The following is an 11,142-nucleotide window of genomic DNA, read 5'->3' as shown; positions in this document are numbered from 1 at the left end:
ATGATACTATATGCATAAGATTCATTTTAATCCTATTCCACCTAAACAATCATTACTAGGTCATACGTAACGTGTTACGCACAACCACAATGCGTATGCCCCGGGTTCGAGACGCTTTCTTCATCCCACGATACACCCATAGGATTGTCAGAGAAAGCCCACTGTGAGCATTCGAAAAAGTAAATCATGGCCGAACCACAATAGAAATTAAAAGCAGTATGATTGACCCTCTGAATATATCACTAAGGTTTCCAACTGTCCTAATGATCAGCCAGGTGTACTTCTAACTACCACAACGGTCTGCGATCGACGATTCCCCCAGTGATAACCCAACACATAAACCCTTGTTAGGAAGGGTCGTAGCACAAGAGAATATGAAATCCTAACTATATACTCCTACATGCGATAGTACAATTGTATAGTACTTTCGTGTCTCATTCCATGGTGTACCAATGCATTTGTTTCCAAGCCGACTACGGCATCTAATCTAGAAATCCCACACATGGTTGAAAAATTCATGACCATACCACATCATATGATAAATCCATTCTCATGATTCCAAGCATGTAACAAGCATTTAGAAATTTGAGATATAACATGTTCAATTCTAAATGCATCATTCATACATCAAGCATATGCATGGGAATGGAAATCGAAATGTCAATATAGTCTATGAATGCATAGGATGCAAAAAGCATTCCAAAAAATAAGATCAAAGTCCTCTCCCCACTTACCTATTCTTGTAGAAGAATCTGCACTCGTGGTACGAGTAAGATCCGGAGTGAGAAGATGAATTTTCCGAAACTTAGCACAAATAAGGAGTTTAGAAATACATCCAATTCAAGACTATAAATGACGTAGGATATAGACATGACACATATAATAGCGTGAAGAAGGTTGTCGGTGAGTTTGAGTTCCATCGAAGCTCATTTGGGTTACAAGTGGGTCATACAGGTGGGTAGGAGAATCCACCTATGTAATCTGTCCAGACCGGTGAGTCATACTGGTAGGTCTAGCACCGGTCAATCCTACCCACCGGTAGACCCAGAGGAGACAGGTGGGTCATACTGGTAGGTGTGGCACCTGTTGGTCCTACCCGCTAGTATTCCTCAGGTTTTGCTATTTTCCTTCTTTCTTCCATTCCAACTCTTAGAAATCCAATAGAGTGGTTCCCACTTCATTTCCCACATATTTTAAGCCTCATCTACTTAATTGTTCCATGGATCTAAGTCATTAATAAGATTTGGGGAAAGTAATCATACCTTAACTTGGAAAACCCCAAATCTTGGGATTTCTCCTCCAACTCAAATGCCACTTCAATAACTCCCAAATCCTTGCTTCCCTGCTTCTTAAATCCTTCAAGGAAATCACACAATGATTTCGTTATTCCCTAGATTCAACCATACACACAAGGGTTTCATCATATCTCAAGGGTTTATGGCGTTACTTACCTTAAAGTTTAGATCTCAAGACACAGGTGAAGATACTGGCGGTGAAAAGGTAAGACGTGGCCATGGGATCCAATGGGGAAGCCTCTTCCCTCTTCCTTCTCTCATTCTTCCTCTTTTCTCCCTCTTCTTTACTCCACTCACCAAAATTTGATAAAAACCATAAATGAGGGAGAGAGAGATATAAAGGCTATTTATACCCTAGTGTCATAAATATCTTCTAAGGCCTGTTTGGTTTTGCCCATTTATGGACCAAAACACATTAAATCACGTTTTTTGGTGAAGTAGCTGACATCATCGGACATGCAAGACTTCATTATGACTAAGAGGTCGAAATATATGTGCTCATCCAAACTGGACATGCTGGGGTCCACGTTACCCCAACAGGTGGGTCACACTGGTGGGTCTCGCACCTACCAGTGACACCCACCAGTTGGCCAAACAAGCCAACCTTGCTGTATTTTTGGAGGAAAACGAGGTCTTAACATGTATCTTACTCTCGCCACGTGTTGTGGACCAAGTTCCTATCATTCATATACAATAACATACATTTCCTATTCATACATGGCCTTGTGATATGCACAAGGGCACGACTTAGGCATGCAGAACATCTTGGGTACCGGCTCAATTTTATTCAGCCACCCCACATTTGATGTTACCCTTGCAGTTATATACCATAAGGCACAGGCATCAACCCATTCCGGTTCGGACCCTGCAAGACCAAACCAAACCGACCGGTCAATAAACTGGGTTTAAAGAACAAGGCTTTACACAACTTATGTTCCCAAATACATGAAATTACTAAACGTAGATGTCATATTCGAAATATAAATATCAGAAATAAGAAAATGATTTGAATATTACCTTAGAAATTAGAGAAATAGAGAGAGAGGTTCGTCAAATGACCCTTTTTTTTTCGCAGACTATCACCTAAAAGAAGCATTCCATGTGTTACTATTTGTTCCAAGACATGCTATTAAAAATTTTTAATTGTATACTCAGTTGACAAATCCCACATAAAGCCTTTCACCTTCAAATGTGAATGTATACAAATGTTAAACCTTGGATCTGAACAATCGATTATGGGATCACTACCATACTTCTTCCCTTACCCTGTCCTCACTCACAAAAGGCCAAAGTAGTAGTAAGTCCATTAAGAAAATAAAAAGATAATCCAAAACATCTTTCAAGTGGACCACAAATTACTTGGATGTAATGAATGTGAAGGAGGATATGAGAGTGCAGCCATTGTTTCATATGCATTCAATTGAGAATCAAAAGAGAAGGATTATTTATTTATTTATTATTTTATTTTTATTTTTTTCCAAAAATGAACAGTACAGGATAACAATAACTGACAGCAACAGAACAAACATATTCAAAACAGAAGAAGAGAAAGAGATATCAATCTATTCCATACAAATAGATAGCCGAAAAATACACAAGATTCTGTTACATATCTATGATTTCACTCATGGGTAGTAGAGAGCAACCTTTTATCCTAATCAACCATAATACAACAATGTATTATGTACAACTTTAACATAATAAGAGAAATTAGAAAAATTCCATAATTTAAAATAATAGATGCATCCAGAGATTCGAATGACATACAAGCAAGGGAAAAAATTAGGTTCCGTTTGATATCGTTTCAAAAAAACATTTCTATCGTTTTTTCGTTTCAATAGAACGAAAAATGCAAAAAGCTGTTTGGCAACCTTTTATTGTGTTTCAGTTTTTTTGAAACAAAAAGTGGAAAAAAACTGTAGAAATAGGAAATGACGGAACGACAATTTGTCGTTTCGTCATTCCAGTTTCGTTCCAGATTGAAAAAAAGGGAACAATATGGGGCATTTTAATAAATTCGTTCCCGGTGATTTCCAACATACCCTTTATGCCTTTCACAAAGCCCTAACCTTCGCAGCACTTCCTCCCCCATTTTGAAGCTTGCTAGTTGCTGATCGTGTCTCACATCCGTCTCCCCCATTTTTGTCGAACGACCGTCTGCACCCTCATCTCTCTCTCCGTCGTTCACACCGTTGCAAGTTCTCTATTGTTGATGTTGCAGCAACTCTCTCTCTCTCTTTCTTTGTCGTTCCACCATCGCTGCTGCAAGCTCCGCAGTTCATGCTGCTGCAATCTCCGCCGTTCATGCCATTGTAAGCTCTTCCGTTCACGCCGTTGTAAGCTCTGCCGTTCACACTGCTGCAAACTCTCTCTCTCTCTCTGTGGTTCCACCGTCGTCACCAAAAAAAGTAAGGGACTTGAGTTTCCTACCCATTTGGCTGATCCTTCTCATAGTCCTCCACTGCCCAGGTAGATCCTTAGAGCACTTTCCCCTTCCCCTTGCTTTCATATATATGTCTCTATTGAACTTCTAAACTCTTCTGTTTGATGGGTTTATCAGTTGTGCCTTGTTACTTTTTTATTCCTTTTAGTAGTGAATTTTGCATCTTTGATTCTGTTCAGTGAGTGCATTTGGGTTCCTTGCTTTTACTATTTACTTTGGCTGATTTGTTCAATGAGACCATTTGCAGATGCACCTATTATCATTACTTATTACTCAGTAGCCATATCTATATCCATAGCTGTGATCATCCAATGTTTTTCAGATGGACCCACACAGAGAAGCATTCTTAGATCAAACCCAATGATGAATGGAGAATGGGGAATCCAGCAAGAACTCTCTGAGACATATGGAGGCCATGCACTAATCTAGGTTAATGCCTTGGTAGATGAGAAAGGCGTATAGAGTGGGGATCTGATTCTTTCAATGATATAAACAAAGGTAAAGATATTTTTATAACAAAATAGACAACTGTGGTGAAATAGATTGCACATGTTCATGGGGGTTTTGGAGGAATGGCATGCAGGTATGGCTAAAAAGTAATGCAAGAGAGGCTATGTTTTCTAAGTAAAAAAATATTTAAACACAGGCTTATTTTATTTAGTATATGTAATCTTTAATTGTTTAAGTTCAGAGGAAGCCCCCAACTCCCAAACACCATTTCATTGGAAGATTGTGTTTAATTTGTAAGATGGTGAATGAACCTTTTATGCATTCCATTATTTCAGAGGTATTAATTGAGGAGTCAACCCTTTGTATCAGTTGGGGTTGTCTCTATGGCTAGAGAGACATGGAGAGAAGAGTGGTACAGATTACAGATTCTCTGGTTCTTTGTTTATTGGGGTTCTGTTCTTAAGCTATTTTTTAATCTTGTTGTAGCCTAAGAGAGTTCCACTTGCCAGCCATTTCTTCTTGCTTGGTCTCCCTAGAATCTGTTATATGAACTATAAGCTGTACACAAAAATGTGTGCAAGCAGACCTATGGAACTCAAGTTCTCTCATGTTGCACCATTTGACCAACTCTCAAAACTAGCGGATGAAGAACCTTGAATGTGCAATGGAGAATTTCAGATTTAAGTTGCCTACTTCATTGCCCAAGTTCCTCTGAATTTTGATATTTTTTTTTTTCTAAATTCAGTTGCCTAATAAAAAGTGTTAGATAATACTGTTCTTTGACATCATTCAACAGATTTTGAGTTCTTATGGTGTTGGAAAGATAGTTATGATTACATGTTGAGTATTGGGTAGGAGGATGTTGTTTACAAGCTTTGAGTATAGTACTACTCACCAAGTATTCATGTTATATTGTCTGTAACTCAACTTTGAAAAGCACTAATTCCTTGCCTCTAAGCATGAAATAAAGGTCTATTGGCTACTTAGAATACCTTGTAGATTGAATAGAACTGATGCTATAGAAAAATTATAGGTACAAGGGGAAGGTGGGGTTCTAGAATATTAAACATAGAGAATCACCTTGGGGAAGGAAGGTCAAAAAAGGGTTGTCTAATTTACATCTCCTGTTGCTACTTCTATTGAATTGATACAACAAGGCTTGTGGGATTTATCAACTAATGGTAGATTCATTCATATATGCTGCTTCCCCTGCTATTAGAATTGTGGTTTTCTATGTTTGTGGTTGTTTGGAATTCATGGTTCATTCTACTTTCTTCTCATGGTCTCATGGTATATGTTAATGGTATTTGTTGATTTAATATTCATTACATGGTTGTTAGTTAATGGATAACTGAATACATGAATGCATGTAATAAGTTTTATTTACAAATGCTTGTATCATATTCAGAAGATGACCTTTGTTATTTCTTTTTTTAGTGTTCAATCTTTTTCAACCCAGTATGCTAACTTTTTACGCTAACTCATAATGTCTAGCTATTATGTCTGGAAGTAGTATCCCTGCCATTAAGTGGTCAGAACTTGAGACCACTGTTTTCATTGAGGCAATGAAAGAAGCTGTAAAAAATAGACACAAATCCGGTAATTTGTTTAACAAAACTGGATGGGAGGACATTACAAAATAATTTCAGAAGGCTTTAAATCATACAGTTAGGAGAGAAGAATTACGCAACAAGATGAACAAGTTGAAACACGAGTACCAACAATTCAAGAGACTACTTGACACAACTGGATTTGGGTGGAACTCAATGACAAAATCAGTCACAGTTGATGATGAATCTGTATGGGATGGGGCAATACAGGTACTATAGATCTCATAGCTAGTTGAATTATTTCAAAAATAGATTGCATTGAGTAATACTTTATACTAGTGATACAATGACTGCATATGTAGACAAATCTAGGTTGGTTGAAATACAAAAAGTATGGACTAAACAACTGGCCAGATTTGAGCATGATATTTGGGGATGTCTATGCTAGAGGAAACTTAGAGGTGGACAGTGCTCAAGGTTTGGATTACATCGAAGCTGATAATAGTGTTGATGTTGAGCAAGTCTTTGAATCTCCTAGTACCCTAGTGCATTTGGGCATGACTGACCCCTTCCATGAGGATACTCCTACTCCAACTCAGACCACAAAGCGAAATCTTGATAGGACACCCACGGGACGAAGAAAAAAGAACACCAATAAGGGAGATAGCCACGTCAAGGACTTGTATGGAAAGTATTTATCCATTAAAATTGAGAAAACATCCAGTACTTCCATTCCATCTCCTGTTCGTGGTGGGAAAGGTGCATCTCATCCTCAAGATTTCAGTGTGAGTGCATGTGAGGAGGTATTATCCTCCATACCAGATATATCAAAGGAGACACACTTGAAGGCCACTAGTCGTATGTGTGCTGATCCTAGTTAGAGGGAGTTGTTTGTCTGTGCAGAGCCTGTTAAAAGGACTTGGCTTTTAGATGCCTTGGAGTAGTTTAGGAGCAACGGGCCCTTTGTCTTATTCTAATGTTGAGACTAATTTTGATGATTGTGTTTGAATATTACTTTTGATAATTTTAGATCCAGGATAATACTTTCGATGATGGCTACTTGTGTTTTATTTCTTTTGTTTTTTTTATTGATGTGTAATGTTGAACATGTGTTTTGGGTTGAGATGAAGTGTCAGATTGTTATGTTTTACAATTATTTGTTTGAAATTGAGAAGTAGTTGTCAATTTATTGCAGTTATGTCAAGTGCATTATGTGAAACTTCTAGTGATGAAGAAGATATGATCATTCACATGGGAATGAAATTTCTGAGTGAGGCTATATATATTCGGAAACTATGTAGGGATAGTGTATTTTCAGGTGCTGTCATGATGCATGAGGTATTGAATGGGCATGCCAATAGATGCTATGAAGAGTTTAAGATGGAATGCCATGTCTTCCTCAACCTATGTGATTATGTTAGACATAGGGGGTGATTGAAAGACACGATCAACATCTGAGTGGATGAACAACTTAGAATGTTCCTATGGATTGTTAGGAAGGGTTCAAGTAATAGGGACACCCAAAATCATTTCAACCACTCTGGAGAAACAATTAGTTAAACATTCAATGTTGTCTTGATTGCAATGCAACGCCTGGCTAAGGAGAAAATCAGATCGCCAGACGTCAGTATGATACCGATAGAGATTACACAGAACCCGAAATACTACCCTTTTTTCAAGGTAAATATGTTAATATGACACAAGTTTGTAATTAAATATATGAATATTTATATTCTTATATGTAGTGACCATTTAATTGTCACTATATGTCATAGCACTGTATTGGCGCCATAGATGACACTCACATCCATGCGATAGTTCTAAGAGATGATCAAACTCGATATAGGAATCGAAAGGGGATCACAACTCAAAATGTGATGTGTGCATGTTCATTTGACATGCGATTCACATATGTGTATGCGGGATGGGAATGTAATACAAATGATTATCGAGTACTTGAACAGACAAGGAGTGATCCTCGATTGAGTTTTCCACATCCACCTCCAGGTATTAATTTTATACTAGTATATTAGATTTTCATTTGAGTGTATATGTAATAATGTATATTATTTTTTGTCTGTAGAAAAGTATTATGTTGTCAACTCTGAGTATGCTAGCCAATCTGGATTTTTGACACCATTTAGAAGTGAGAGATACCATCTATCGGACTACAAAGGGCAAAGAAGATCCCCAAGAACAGTAAAAGAGTTGTTCAATTATAGACATTCATCACTTCGGAATGTCATTAAACGTACATTTGGGGTATTGAAGAACAAATTTCAAATTTTAAGGCTAATGCACCAGTTCCCAGTGAAAGCTCAGGCATCAATTGTACTGGCATATTGTAGGCTACACAACTATATTCGAGAAGAGCATATTGTTGATGTTGAATTCGTGGGGATGAGTGATGATTTAAAAGTTACAGAAGATGACTTGAATCTGCCAAATGAAGATTTCGTTGATCATTCTATAGCACAATCTAGTCAACAAAATAGAACAAAAGAGATAAATGTCATTAGGCTAAGAATTACAAATGCAATGGCTAGACAACAAAGGATGCTAGAACTAGTTGAAAACTAAAACCAATAACTATTTTGACAAAACTAAAAACCTAAATTGATGTTTTAAGTGATGTAGTACTTGTTTTATGTTACGTTTACGTATGTGGTATAAGTTGATATATTATTATGAATGTCATATATTTGGATGCTATATTAACTTTTTTGATATTTAATAACTATTGCAAATTGTGAAATTTATGGGAAGAGTTGTGATAAATATACAACCAAGTCGGGTAAAAATATTGAAAGAAAATTTTTCAAGTGTCAAGACTCATGTAATTTTTTCATGTGGGTGGACCAACTACATCTATGTAGATGTGGTAAAGGTCAATGCAAAGTACGAACTACGACGAAAGGTCCAAACAAGGGATTTTCTATGTTGCCCAAATTCAGCTGGGATAATTTATTTCTACGATTGATCTATACCTATAGATAATTTTAGGTTTTTTTTAATTCGATGTTAAATTTCAACGACCCTAATCATATCTATTATTTGATATGGCTGATAATCGTGGATGTGGTATGTTTGTATAGTTGAAAGATAAAACACATATCTCTACCATACAATATATATTATGTTCAGAAAGCTCAACATCAACATCATCCACACCACCGTCCATTTCAAACGAGAACATGAAAGGATATCTGGAAGAGACACTTAAAGGATTAGAGGACCAAACAAATAAGATGAAAGACATCCTCCATGCATTCAAGTCTTTAGACTTGGACAAAAAGTGAAAATTTGAGAAATTATGTGATAATTAACTTGGACAAGGCATTATTAATTTTGTATTTTATTCATCCTTTTGAAACCATGTTTTTTTTTTAGTTGATATGTAATACTTTATTGTCCCAAAGGATTTGTATGCTTATAGTATTTTAATGTTATTTCTATAATTATTGACTTAAAAGAAAACAAAAGAAAAGAAAGAAAAAAAAATGTTTTTGAAACAAGCATTACCAAACAGCAGAACTGTCGTTTTTTTGTTCTGAAATTGTTCTAGAAACAGATTCACCAAACAACCTTAAATCGTTTAAAAATGGCGTTTTGACACAGAAACTGAAATTTCTGTTTTTGACACGAAACGGAGTTTCTAGAACAGAAACGGTACCAAACGGGCTCTTAGTAGATGCATCTAGAGATTAGAATGACATACAAGCAAGGGAAAAAAAAATAGTAGATGCATCCAAAGATTCGAATGACATACAGAGATAGATGCATTCCAGATAGAGAAACACCGGTGGGATGGTAAATGCATTCCAGATCTTACAAATTCCATAATTCAAAATAATAGATGCATCCAATGGTTCGAATGACATACAAGCAAGGGGAAAAAATTTCAGAAAAAAGGAAAGAAAACGTGAAACCCCCTTTCTAGGGATGTTTTGCAGACTAGTTCATCTCATGTAAAGAAGAAATTAAAATTTGTTTTAAACCGAATCTGTACCTGAGTAAGCCCAAAATCGAAAAATCCTCTTGATTTCTCCCTTTGCAGCCTATCCACACACTGTTGCTGCTATCGAATTGAAGAATGAAGGTCGATGGAAGTAAGTAATAGCATTAATTTTCTTGGACGCTGCATCAAAAACCATCTGTTGAAGCAGATCCTAGACATTTCGAAGAGAAATTTGCTAGGGTTTCAGAAATATGGGGGAGACCTGAGATCCTACCTTGCAGAGGAGCTAATCGCTTGTGGGTGAAGGACCCGAACCTTCAACTAGACTGCCTGAGTTTTAGTGATCGATTACGAAGGAAGATCTGGGGTAGAAGTCGTTTGATTTTGCGACTTTTGTATAATCTTCAAGGGTGAGGTAAAAACCCACTCTTTCAAGCATTTAGGTCACTGATCAGCGGCAAGGATGAATCTCTGTAAGAAGGCGAATCTCCCATAGGGTTCACAGGATTTACCTCAGTGATCACGAGGTTGAGGAAGGGTGAATCTTGTTGGAGGTAGCAGACGAATCTAGCAGAGGAGTAGCAGGGTTCACCTGTGGAGTTTCAACAGGGAGAAGAAAATGAGGAAGGGCTCTTTTTTTTTTTATCGGGGAGAGGTGCATTTGTCACTCTTCCTGTTTCTTGGATAAAAAATTAACATAAATTTCAATTTATGTTTCTGAAAACAACAGAAATGAAACATGTTTACCAAATGATATTTACCCTGTTTCTCCATTTTTGAGAACTAGAAAAACGCAAAAACGTATTTCTGGGAGCGTTATCAAACGGTGTCGTGATAGACCCAACTCAGATACACCCCAGAAGAACAAAAAAAAAAAAAAAAAAAAAAAAAAAAAAAAAAAAAAAAAAAAAATCCAAAAACCTTATCAAACAGCCATTAAAACTCGATTTGGATTTTTTTAAAGAGTTTTAAGTTTTATTTACATTTTATTTAGGAAAGGGGTTTTATTTATTTATTTTTGTTAAATAGGGATCAAGTCTTAGTACGAGAATGATTTTTGTATGATATTTGATCTACACTTAGGGCCCGTTTGATAACGTTTCAAGAAACACGTTTCTGCCGCTTTCTGTTTCCAGAAACAGCAGAAACGGTGCAAAAAGCGTTTGATAAAACTGCTTCGTTTCACTTATTTTTAGAAATAGAAATAGAAATTTTTACTTATTTATGGTTCAAGAAACGACCCAGGCGAAACAAGTTCAACTTGTTTCGCCATTTCTGGAAACGACTTGTGGTAATTTTTTCACTGGTTACTATCGACTTCTAAAAACATGACTTATCAAACACCTTCAATTCCGTTTCTATTTCTAGAAACTAAAATTTATGTTTCTGCCATTTCTTGAAATAGAAACAGCAGAAACGTTATCAAACGGGCCCTTAGACTTCACT

At 36.6% G+C, this 11,142-nt stretch overlaps 1 long non-coding RNA gene across 1 annotated transcript; it reads right to left on the bottom strand.

Annotated features, from left to right (window-relative positions):
- Positions 1-2,518: 2,518 nt before the first annotated feature.
- Positions 2,519-10,358, bottom strand: LOC122058811. Its single transcript, XR_006133942.1, has 3 exons — positions 9,971-10,358; positions 9,748-9,876; positions 2,519-2,561 (listed from the first exon to the last, which is right to left on the bottom strand). It is a non-coding gene; the product is annotated as an uncharacterized LOC122058811 (long non-coding RNA).
- Between the last annotated feature and the right edge of the window lie 784 nt (positions 10,359-11,142).

The sequence above is a fragment of the Macadamia integrifolia genome, chromosome 13, assembly GCF_013358625.1.
Source record: "Macadamia integrifolia cultivar HAES 741 chromosome 13, SCU_Mint_v3, whole genome shotgun sequence".
NCBI classification, from domain to species: Eukaryota; Viridiplantae; Streptophyta; class Magnoliopsida; order Proteales; family Proteaceae; genus Macadamia; species Macadamia integrifolia.
This window is presented reverse-complemented; position numbering and strand designations above follow the sequence as displayed.